The sequence below is a fragment of the Notamacropus eugenii genome, chromosome 4 (assembly GCF_028372415.1).
Source record: "Notamacropus eugenii isolate mMacEug1 chromosome 4, mMacEug1.pri_v2, whole genome shotgun sequence".
In the NCBI taxonomy this organism is placed as follows: Eukaryota; Metazoa; Chordata; class Mammalia; order Diprotodontia; family Macropodidae; genus Notamacropus; species Notamacropus eugenii.
In genome coordinates this window covers 25,009,178-25,021,120 of record NC_092875.1, presented here as the reverse complement: position 1 = coordinate 25,021,120, position 11,943 = coordinate 25,009,178, and the positions used below count along the sequence as shown (strand labels likewise).

The window sequence follows — 11,943 nt, the reverse complement described above, 5'->3', positions numbered from 1 at the left end:
CAAAGGTCACCAAAATGCATCTAGATGACCACATCTCAGGGCTGTGGGAAAGTAGATTAGTTTTCAGGTCCAGGTTAGACTAGGTGGCTGCTGGGTTCCCTCCAGAATCTGGGCTTGGCAGTATGAGAGGGGTCTGGGGGTTGATATCTAACCCCCAAACACCACCCAGTCACCTCCCCTCCCAAAGAAGAAGGAAGAGGAAGGGTAGGACCTCAGTCTTGAGAACTCCCTCTACCAACGTAGGTCAGCACCTTCTCTGCTGCCTGGGGCACCCAGAGGCCCAGGGTCACCCACCCAGATGCTTCCAAGGCAGGATCTGACCTGTGACCAGGCCCTCCCGGCTCTAGGGTCACTTCTCTGTCCCATGTAATAAAGAATGCACACTCTGAGAACCCAGAACTTTCCAACCTCAGGGCATTAGCTGTGATTAAATGAATTCAGGAGGAAGACAAGCACCACCTGGGAAAACACGCAGAAGTCCACTGGCCCACTCCTGGGAAGGATGAGCAGAGCTCAGTGCCCATTATTCAGCTAACCAGTACAGCAACAAAGAAAGGGGAAGAGAGGCAAGTACACCAGGACACCAAAGATCTGGGGCCACAAGGGACTTGAGATGTCATTGAGGCCAAATCCCTCACTTCACAGATGGGGAAACTGAGGCAAATGATGACTTGCTCAAGGTCACTCAGCTGGAATTCAAACCCAGGTCCTCAGACTCAACTCTCTCATACCAGACAGAAGCCTGGAAAGCCAGAATGGATTTCAAGAGACCATCCAGTTTACGCTGCCCCAGAGGAAATGAGATAGAGGCTAACGGGCAGAACCCCTTCCACCAGAAGAAGAGGGTACATTCCTAGAAACAGACAGAGAAAAAGTCAGAAGGCCAAAAATCAAAACTGCTGAAACCAAGGGCTGGCTGGCATCCTGAAGATCAGGCCACAAAAAGGCCAAGAAAGTCTCTTAAAAAGTGATGATGGCAGCCACCCAGAAATGGGCCTGGGGGACGGGGTAGCTTTAGGGACAGAGTGCTGTCAGCCAGCTAACATGCAAGTATTAATTACCTACTGTGTGCCGGGGAGTACGCCAAGCACCAGTGATACAAAGGAAGGCAAAAGACAGTCCTTAACATTGTGAACCTGGAGTCAGAACCTGGTGCCAAGGCCACCTCTTACAGTCTCATGTCCCGGAACCAGTCAGGTCCTGCAGTATGTTTGGTTTTCTCAACTGTAAAATGGAGATCATAAGACCCAGGGTTGTAGTGAGGCGCAAATGAGACAAGATCTGTAAAGTCTTTAGCAAACTTTAAAGCACTGTAGACACGTCCCTTATAATTAAGATGACAGTCCACTTCAGAACATGCCTCCTCCACTTCATCATCATCATCGTCGTCGTTATCATCACTCGATGCTCCCCAGGAGCCCAGTCTCCCTTTCTCCAAGGCTGCCTACGTTAATTAAGGTACCCTTTGGTGTTGGCTGCAAAGGCGTAAACCTGAGTTCAAATTCTACCTCAAACACCTGCCACCTCAGTGACCTTGGATAAGTCACTTGTCAGGTCCTTCATCCGTAAGACAAGGATATAAGGCTGGTGAACCTCTGAGGTCCCTTCCAGATACAACTCTACAATCCCGTCTTCCTGTACTTAAGGGGTTTTAACAAAGAGATGACTGACTCCTCTGGGTCCCTCCAGCTCTTCATCCTAGATTTAGAAGCTCCTTGGGAAGAGGCTCCAGCCTTATCCAAACCTTGGTTTTCCCGCTGTCCCATGGGGAATGTCTACCCCGAGCAGTCTAGGTCAGTTTTTCCTTTAAAAATGCTGACACTTTCCTCCATACAAACTTAACTGATTTTGGGGACTAAGAGGCAGAAGGAGCTTTGTGGTGGCCCAAAGAGAAAAGCCAGTCTGGGAGGATGCAAGAGTAGCAGGCGACCAGCCATTGTCCAACTAAACCAATGCTGCATCCTGACTGACTCTCCTTCTCACCCTTCTCACCCTATTGTTGTTTGTCCTTCCCTTTCAAAAAGTACCAATGACATCAATCAGGATGTCTTGAATTGTGGGTGAACTGGATTTCAGTGAGGCAGAGCTGTGCAGTCGTCAACCTGCCTCTTGCTTCCAGAATCATGAAAGTCCAGTGGCAGGACAAATGTCAGGATGACTGGTGATGACCCAGATGTGGTGGATGACCTTGGGCATCTTCCACATCTGACCAAGCTGTAAGCACACCACAGTGTCTGCTTCAGTCACCCCCATGACTACTGGAACAAACTGTTCTCATCTGCCCATCCCTCTGGGGAAAGTCTTCACATGCTTGGCTGTCTACCTAACTACCCTAACTCACCGCTGGATTGGAGGTCTATAGCTTACCCTCAACCTGGTTTAGCCCGTCTGCTGAGACACTTTTACCCGGGTGAGGCCGCTGAGCATGCTACAGCTTCTTGGAGCCCCAGGTGTATTGGGTGAAGGTGGATGAGCAGCCCTGTCCACCCCTGCTGGCAAGTATCTCTCCTGCTCTGAGCCTAGTCTTTTCCAGAGCCCTGGCTCGGTGCCTCTGGATCTCCGTTGGCCTCTCTCTCTCTTCAGTGGTGTGGCTGGTGGGCCCCCTGGCTGGTATTCCTTCTCATGCTATCCTGACAGTAAACCTTAAGTCACTGTTAGATGGTCTCCAAGTATTTCTCCCAAACCCGAAACATTTACCACTTGGTTTACCACCCCTGCACCCAAAAGGTTCTTAATAAGCCTTGGTTGGATTCTACGTAACTCTGGGTCAAACCATCAGCCCACAGATAATAGGAGGGCATTCAAGAGGCCTAAGGACAAAGTCAGAAAGATCTGGGTTCCAACTTGTGCCTGACATCTAGCAGCTGGACAACCCCAGGTAAACCCCTTGTCTCTGGGTTTCAATTCCCTCATCTGTAAAATGGGGATAACAAGATAGCAGTGCCTTCAGATGATTCTGGGGAGGACCAGATGAAGCAGCTACTGGACAAATGAGAGAATCCCTGCTCACTCACTTGTCAGAACAGGAGAGGACTCTAGTCCAGCACCACCTCTGCCCCCAGGTTATTGGGTCAGACTTAGAGCTGGGCCTGGCAGGCCATTTGGTCCTTGCCTTTTGCTGTGGAGGCCCACAATCCCTCCCTGGTTCTGTGCCTTTGAATGCCAGGGCTCCATCCACTGGTTCACTCTGTGGCCTCTAACTGGCCAAAACTCCAAGTTATTCAGAGACAGTTCCTTAGCTCTCTCTCCCACAATATGGTAATCTCCCAAGAGAATGTGTGTAAGCACCTTGAGGACTGACAGTGCTGCTTCTGTCTTTGAGCTGGACGCAGAGCAGACGTCTACTCAGTAAACGCCAGCTGAAATCATTGAACCCTATTTCCTTCAGGCAGTCATGAATGCGGACTGAATGGGTGAGTCTAAACAGAAATGAATGAATGAAGTTTTCACTAAGCACTTACTATGTGCAAAGCCCTATACTAAGAGCTAGTGTACAAACAGGAAATAGAAAGGACAGAAAAATAAGAAATGGGGAGTAAATCTGTACACGGAATCAGCATGGCTGAGCAGACAGATACATACCTGAACGAGAAGAGGAAGAGAAAAAGGGCCGAAGGTTGGAATAGCGGACAAAGCAGGCCTCATGGTCAGAAATACGTGGATTCTAGTCAGCACACATTTACTAAATGCCACCTGTGTGTCAGGCACTGGACCAGTCTGACCATGTGACCCTGAGCCACTCTCTAAGACTAGGAAGTTACAATTTGCAATGATGGGAGGGAATTTCCATACAGGGAGCTCTCCACCCTGAGAAAACACAGCTGCCTTCTCCTCCTCCTCAGCTATCTATGACACCTTTAGGTTTTACAAGGCCCTCTCTTCTTACAACAACCTTGGTGGACATACAGGGCAACCACTACTATTGCCATGTGGCAGATGAGATACTAAGGTTCGAAGAAAGGTTAAGTGATCTGTCCAGGATCACACAGACCTGAGGCAGGAAGCCTAGGGCATCCTGACTCCAAGTCTGGCCTTTCCTAGGCAGATGGACACAATGGACCTAACCAAGAAAGCTTTCTGTAGGAGGAGGTTGTCCATATTTTAGCCAAAATGTCTCAAAAGAAGGCTGTGGGTCCATGGACAGAAGGAAGGTCTTTCAATGACTTGGGGAGAGGGTTTGAAGCAAGATAAGAACAGCTAGACCATAACAAAGGAGGTGGGGAAAGCCTAGGGGAGACATAACAATTAACTGCATAATTACCAGTAGCAAATGATTTCTGAGGTCCCTTTGGACAAGGTGGGAGAACAGAGAGTCACATCTTGGAGTTTAATTCAACAAGAAACTTTTCATGGCGCCTATGCATAGAAGGTATCCCACTGCCTGGTGTCACTGGGCTAGACTCGGGCCGAGCCCAGGCCACTTCAGGAGCACAGCTTCTTCTTAGGAATATAGCTTGTATGCTGTCCATCCAAGGTCACTGGAGGAGGCAGAGAAGCCTGGCCACCATAGGAACCAGGAAAGGTGTCCAGGGATGGGGGAAATGAGGAGACAGGACGCTGGGGCTGGAGGAGGGGCCTGAGAAGGGGCCGGAGCCTGTGCTAAGGTTTGATGGCAACCAAGGAAATGTGCTGAGCTTGGGACAGTCCAGTCTCGCAGGGTTGGAAAATTCTAACTTCAAAGGGCTGATTGTGAAGCTTGCTTCCTACCATGAGGCTGAAAAGGAGGCGCTTTTAGACAAGGACAAGCTACTGCTTTGTTTCTCCAGATTGTTACAAAGGAAAGTTCTATTTGGGGAGGGGGGCAGACCCTCCCCTCACTGGGAAGTGAAAGATGGTTTCCAAAAGTGTCAATAACGTATTTGTCCAAGTAGAGAGGAAGTAAGGGAGCTAAGTATGGAGGGATCCAGGATGAGAAGTCAGTATTTTAGCCTCGAGTTAACAGAGCCACTGGGGCTGATGGCCTAGGCGAGGGGTGGGAAAACTTTTGGCCACATGGGGCCTTCTAGATCCTTAAGTGCAGCCTTTTGACTGAATCTGATTGTCCTAGGAGAAGAGTCCAGTCAGATGGGCACCTTGGGGGCATCCCTGGCAGCAGGGTGCAGGATGAAATGGAGAGACTAGGGAGAATAAAGGGGAGGCTGATGCCATGAACCCAGGGGAGAAGTGAGAAGGGCCTGAGTGGGGCTGGTCTGTATCAGAAGCAGAACTAGAACCCAGATCTTCTGGCTTCAGAGGTTGGTTCTCTAGCCAGGATACCCTCCTGCCGCTGCTACGTATTTTACAGAGAAAACTGGCCCCAGAGAGAAGGGAAATCCATAAGAGCTCACTCAGCGTTTGCCCTACTATGCACCCTCCTGACACGGTAAGGTTTGAATGTGAATAGGCCTAGCCATGACAGAGCCTTTGTGGACACTCTCCCTGAGGGAGCAAGAAATGAGCCCCAGAAGGGCAGTCTGGCCGCTGGGGACAGACCGTTCCTTCAAGGGTGGGAAACAGCAACAAGAAAACTGAAGAGAAACTGGAGGCTGGGATCTGATGAAGGGGATGAGGAAGGATCTGCTGGGCAGAGAGGAAGGAAGAAAGCCGCAGACGCAGGCTGGGGAGGCAGCCTCGAACCCCTGCCTACCTAGGGTAGATGGAAAGGGTTTGAAAGGGACAGCAAGTCCGGTGACTGCCTCCTCCTCATCACCATGGGTGGCTTCAGGCAGAGGCTGGCCCTTGGTTCTCCCTGAAGGACGCTCAGAGAGATGGGCAGGCATGGCACCCTGCTGGAGGCCTTCCTCATCTTCCTCCTTGGAGGTCTTCCCTGGGGCAGCCGGCCACCTCTCTGCAGACTCCCTCATCTTAAATTCCACCACTCCAAACAGCTGAAAATGAGTCCACCCCCCACCCCCCAAACACAAGCGAGGAAAACACGGGCGGCTGTTTCTGCCAAGTTAAGCTCTGAATTAGCTGCATTCCATTTCATTAAAACAATTACCTGAGAGCCGGCCAAGAATGACACAAAGCTTCCTCCCAGCACCCCCCCTCTTCCTCTATCCCCCCCAACACACGATGCCTGCTTCCCAAGTCGGCCAACAGAGATCAAGTCCATGACACACACTCCCTGAGGGACCTCACTGGGAAAGGACCCACAATCCCCCAGCACGTGGACAGCCAGGAGATCCTGGGTCCAGCAGAAAGGAGACTTCAGGCAACACTCCATCCAGCTGAGAGCGACTAGGGCACTCACCTCTCTCAAGAAGCCGAGGGGACTGGCTAGGCCAGCCTCAGGGTGCTTTCCCAAAGCATGGCTGCCCTGTGCCAGGGAGGCTGAGCTAGCCCTGTGGGAGGGTGCCAAGTGGCACAGCTCTGACTCAGCATAAACAGAGCCCCCGGGGACAGGGGCTGGGAGGGTCAGGTCTCTAGGTCCCAGACCACTGGATGGCCTGGCCGGAGTTCTCTGTTCAAGCTTCAGACCACTATGGTCCCTGCCTCCTTCTCACCCCCTGGGGTTACTCAACTGGCCCCTGATAAGGCTGGGCATGATGTGAAAGGACAGGCATTCCTCCCTCCTCCCCTTCGGCCCAGGCTCTCCCAAGGCTCCCTGCCTACAACCAGTCCGGCTCCAGATCACCCTAGACTGACCAGTCCCAGAGATTTCCCCACCAGCACCAGGGGCAGAGGCCAGCCCAGAGCCACACACGCCCAGCAAGGGCCCCAAGAGAGAACAGTGACTATTCCTAGAGCGCTTTTAAAGCACGGCACATGCATTATCTCACTGGAGCTCAAAGCACAAGCATCACTCGCAAGAATCTGTGAGAACTTCTGCAAAGGGCTGGCCTGGATGTCTCTGCCACCACAGCCGAGGGTAACCTTGCACTGGGTACATGGAGTCTGGAAGACTCATCTGTGGATGAAGGAGCCGGACCTGATAACCTTCCAGGAGGTTTCTGGATCGCTATCTGTGCATACTGGTCCAGGCTAACTCATCCTGGGAGGCCTCTGTCCATGTCTTCCCATAAGTTCAACGCTGGGGGCTAACGTCCCCAAGTTATCATTATCCTCATTTTAGAGATGAGGAAACTGAGGCTGAAATCAGCAAAGACAATTGGAGAGACACAGTTAGTACATGGTGGGGGTGGGACTCAAATCCAGGCCTCTCTGATTCTGAATCTAGAATCCAGCACTTTACTCACTGACACACACCCTCATAGGAAGTATGTGTGTATGTGTGTGTGTTGGGGGGTGGGGACCTCTAGCTGACAGTCTTGGCCCGTCCATTCCTATCAACAACCAGGTTTAAGGCCACGCACAACATTCCTACTATCTCCCCAACAGGCAGGACAGTGAAGCAAACAGGAAAACCGAGCTTCTGGGATTTTCTGGCCCAAAGCTGAAAGGGACTTCAAAGGTCACTTCATCTAACACTTATATAAATAGGAATTATCCCTTCTCCCACATCACTGACAAGTGGATGTGAAAGCCTACAGGGAGAGGGAGCAGCTATCTTCCAAAGGAGCCAAATCCACCCTGGGAGAGAACTCTGTTGCAAAGTTTTTCCTTCTATCACCCCAAATCTGCCTTCCCTGTAACTTCTCCTTCCCCTCCCTGCACCAGACTGTTAAAGAAGGACCAGAATACAAGAAGATCTCAAAGGATCGAGCTGCATCAATTAACTCAGTGAATTTTCCCCCCATAAGGCAGAGATAGTAGACGTAGATGAATGTTTTAGTTTCAAAATTAAACTTTAATTATTTTACGTCGACTGATAGTCAAGTGATAATTATAAAAACTATCTAGTCTCCTTTGCACCTTCTGAGAAGGAACTGGGGCCGGAAGAGAGGGCAGGCCGTTAGCTGCCCAAGACCACTGAGTGAGCACCAGAGATGAGATCTGAACCCAGGACTGCTATCTCCAACTCCAGGCCTCTTTCTACTCAATCTGCTGCTTTGAGGAGCAGAAAAGGGACCCCCAGAACACTCCTAAGACTCCCTCAGAAGAGCTGACTCGTCAGTAACACTCTGAGGTTTGCAGAATGCCTTAAGATAAGATTATCTCCCCCAAGAGGCCTAACAGCATGATTTCCAGTTTCCTGTGCAAGGCTAAGTACCTCTTTGCCAGGAGAGTTCTTCAAATGTGGCCTCTGCCCTCCAGGGCTCTGCCCAGCAGCCTCCAGATGAGGGGCTCCTCACAGATAGAACTAAGAAGGCCCCTAGAAGGCATCTACTCCAGCCCCTTCACTTTACAGGGGAGAAAATTAGGATTCAGAGAGGACGCTAGCAGGGTGCCCAAGGCCACACAGGTAGGTGGCAAGTGATCCAAAATTCCTAGATCCAATCCAAAGTCTTCATACAGGATGGAGGGCCTGAGGCCCAGATAGGTCAAATGACTTGCCGGAAATCACAGTAGGGATGAGAGGCAGGATTTGAACCCAAGGTCCTACCACTCCAAAGACAAAGCTTCCCCTTTACTATGTAGCCTTTGCCAAGGGGCCCCAGAATTCATTTCAATTTAATTCAACTCAAGGAAACATCTATTAAGTTCCTGTTGTGCTGGAGATAGAAAATGACTGAGTTCCTGTCCTCAGGGAACTTATATTCTCTCCAGAGAACATCATATACAAGGGAAGACAAGTGGAATATTTGGGGCATAAAGGAAAAGTCCTAACTAAGTACTCTGGGAAGGGCAGCTGGGTGGCACAATGGCTAGAGCATAGACTCTTGAGTCAGGAAGACCTGAGTTCAAATCAGAATGACCCTGGGAAAGTCCCTTAACCTGACTGCTTCCAAAATAAATTTAAAAACAAAAAAAACTGAAGTACTCTGGGAAAGTTAGTTCCAAGATTTCAAGGACTCACCCTGGAACCTGGAAAAACATGCTGGGACTAGGAATAGTTGTCACAGTGTGAAACCCAAAATGAAGCCCCAGAAGGAACAAGTTGAGAGATAAAAGAGCTTCCCTTGGAGGCTGAGAGAGTGCTCCCAGCTCCCTGGCTAAGGCCAGGAAGGCCCAGAAGCAGTTCCAAGGGTTCTGAAGAGGGCGACTTAGAACACTGAGGTACGAGAAAGAGCCAGAGGCCCTGGGTTTGAAATCCTGGGCCTAAGTGACTTTGAACAAGTCTCTCTGGGCCCCAGGGAGAGTCTATCTCCTGGGTGGGGAACCTGCCACCTTCATGTTTCCCACCCCAAGTCTGTCCAGAACTGGGAGGGAAGACAGGATCTAGGAAACAGGGCACTAAATCTTCTGACCTTGGGCCTGAGATCTGCAACCCACTCACGTCAATGACTTGTTGAGGATGAAAGGATTTAGCCATCAAAAAAGTGTCTCTTAGATGCCAGGCACTGTGTTAGGGATGGGAGACCAGGAGCTCCCAGGCTTAGCTGGAATGTACCTTGGAGTTATCTCAGTATTTTACAGATGAGGAAATTTTACAGAGAAGAAACAATCTGTCCAGGTTCAGGCAGGTAGTGAAAACGGCAGAGCTGGTATTTGAACCTGGGACCGCAGACCTTAAATCTATTGCTTTATGCACAAAACCATATTGATCTGCTTTGTCCCCATTTAGGAAGCTCCCTACACACACAGACACAGACACACAAACACACAGACACACACGCAGACACACAGACACAGACACACACACACACACACACAGACACACACACACACACACACACAGACAGCCTAGGACCCTAAGTTTACAGCTCAACAAACAGACAGTGGAAGGAGGTATGGCTGACAAAAAGGCTCCCTGCCCTCAAGGATTTTACATTCCTCTATAAGGTCCACACAACATTCTCTTCTGAGGATCCAGGGGAAACATTCAGTAAAGTCCCCAGCTCTAGGGAGAATCCGGCTCGGTGCCCAAGGGGAGGGAACTGGCCACTCCACCACCTTGGGGAAGCCACTTCCCCAGACCCAGCAGCTGGGTGCCCCCCGACCCTGGCCAGCCACACAGAGGAGCCACAGACGGACAGCACAAAGTCCAGACTTTCCATGGAAACAGGGAGGTTCCACAGGGGCAGGCTGCCTGAGGCAACTCCCCTGCCCCCCAACAGGACAATAAGGCTCTGTTTTCCAAAGGGTCAGAGCTTCTGGGAAGCTGAAAGTCGACAGATCCAGATTGCAGAGGCTAGTGGGCAATGCCAGCAGCTGGCTAGGCCCCCCAGCAGGGGCCTGGGGGAACTCAGAGCTAAAAGGGGTGGGGGCTGCAGTGGAGACCCCTGTGTCCCCTAAAGGCCATTTCCTGGGTATAGTCCACAGGGTAACCATTTCATGGGGAACAAAACATTCATCAGCCTCCACACCCCCTTCCCCTTAGTCACACAGGGGATGGGAGTACACAAGAGTCACTGACTACAGACAGAGTGCCAGCCCAGACATCCATCAGTCTCCTAAACAGCAGATTATAAGATCAAACACGGGAGGCCATGATAATCTTCGCCATCATAGCTAGCATTTATATATAAGGTTTGCAAAAGCACATTATATATGTGACCTCACTGGATCTGGAGTTTCACAACAACCCTGTGAAGTAGGTGCTATAATAATAGGCATCGTTATAATTACGATAAATAATAACTGAGGAAACTGAGATGGAGATAAAGTGACTTGCTAAGTCACATGACTAGTAGGTGTCTGAGGCAGGATTTGAACTTAGACCTTCCTGACTCCAGGCCCAAACTATCTATCCAGCCACCTCGTGGCTGCCAGCCCAACCCTCTCATTTTACAGATAAGGATATTGAGGCAGGCAGGCCCAGGGAAGTTGGGTGACTTGCCCAAGGTCACACACGTGGAATACAATTGAACTGAAGTCAGCTGGGTTGCCCCCCAGGGTCCACCACTTAGAATTCTGGGCAAAATCAGGGCCAGTACTGAGACTGAACATGCTCAGAAATGCCTTCAGAGTATACCTCAAGTACCATGCAACCTCCATCGGGGAAAGACCAGCCAGGACTCTCAGCCAAAGGGGCATCTACAGTTAGTAAGAAAAGCCACCAGCAACACCGGCCTGAGGGAAACAGATGAAGGCAGGACAGGACAGGACAGGGCAGGGCAGAGCAACGCAGGACTCTGGGCTGGGCTGCACACTTTGTGTTTACATTCTCTACCCAACCAACGGGGAAGAGTTATAAATTTGTTACTTATTAAACAACACATGGCCAGTCTGTCTGTCACAGGCTGCTCCAGGGAGGGAACATTTCTCCAATTATTTTCCAAAAACAAAAATCTGGCTGCAAAGGTTCTGCCACCCCACCCCCCAACCTACTCCCCTACCCCCTAGCTCAGTCAGCCAAAAAGAAAAAAGATGGCTCATCCACTCTCTAATGGGGCTCCCAGCTGAAAGCACTCTAGGGAGGGGAAAAAATAAAAACACGAGACCAGGGTCATTATTGTGTCCATACTCAGAAAAACAGCTGACAGCCAACTCCGGGAGCAGCCAGCCAGAAAGGCAGAGGGGCTGAGACCCGGAGGCCAGGCAAATTCCTCTGCCCTCCCTCACCCACCATCAAGCCGCCTGGACCCAGGAGCCAGGCGTGGCCCCGCTGGGAGCACAGCTGCATCCAGATCCAGGCCATTTAAACACTACATCCCCCCTCTGCCCCAACCTGTTCCATCTTTCCTTTCAGGGACTAACTGTGTTCCTTTTCCCTACATGGAGGAGGAGGAGGAGGCATTTTCTGGCAGGCATCCAGTGTCTCAACTTCAAACTCCAGTCCCGTGAGCACAACAGAGAGAAACATGCTGGAAGCAGCTTGGGATGGTCAGTTTAGAGGCAGAAGGGTCGCAGGAGACAATGCAAGAGTTCACAGCTCTAAAACTGGAGAAGATCTCGGAGGAATCGGGTCCAACCTCTCTGCTCTTTTTTGACAGATAAGGAAACTGAGGCTCAGGGAGTGTGTAGTAACACACAGGTAGTAACTGTCAGGGGGAGAATTTGATCCCAGGTCCTCTGACT

General features: G+C 50.6%; 1 protein-coding gene across 7 annotated transcripts in view; it reads right to left on the bottom strand.

The window, feature by feature from the left end:
• Positions 1 to 11,943, bottom strand: part of PXN (paxillin) — a 54,048-nt gene that overhangs the window by 40,644 nt on the left and 1,461 nt on the right. Inside the window, exon 1 of one of the 7 annotated variants that reach the window (XM_072600282.1) lies at positions 6,233 to 11,226. The exons of the other annotated variants lie outside the window; for them this stretch is intronic. The gene's annotated coding sequence lies outside the window, so the exon portion shown is untranslated. Of the gene's footprint in view, positions 1 to 6,232; positions 11,227 to 11,943 lie in introns of those variants that run through there. 7 annotated transcript variants of the gene reach the window in all.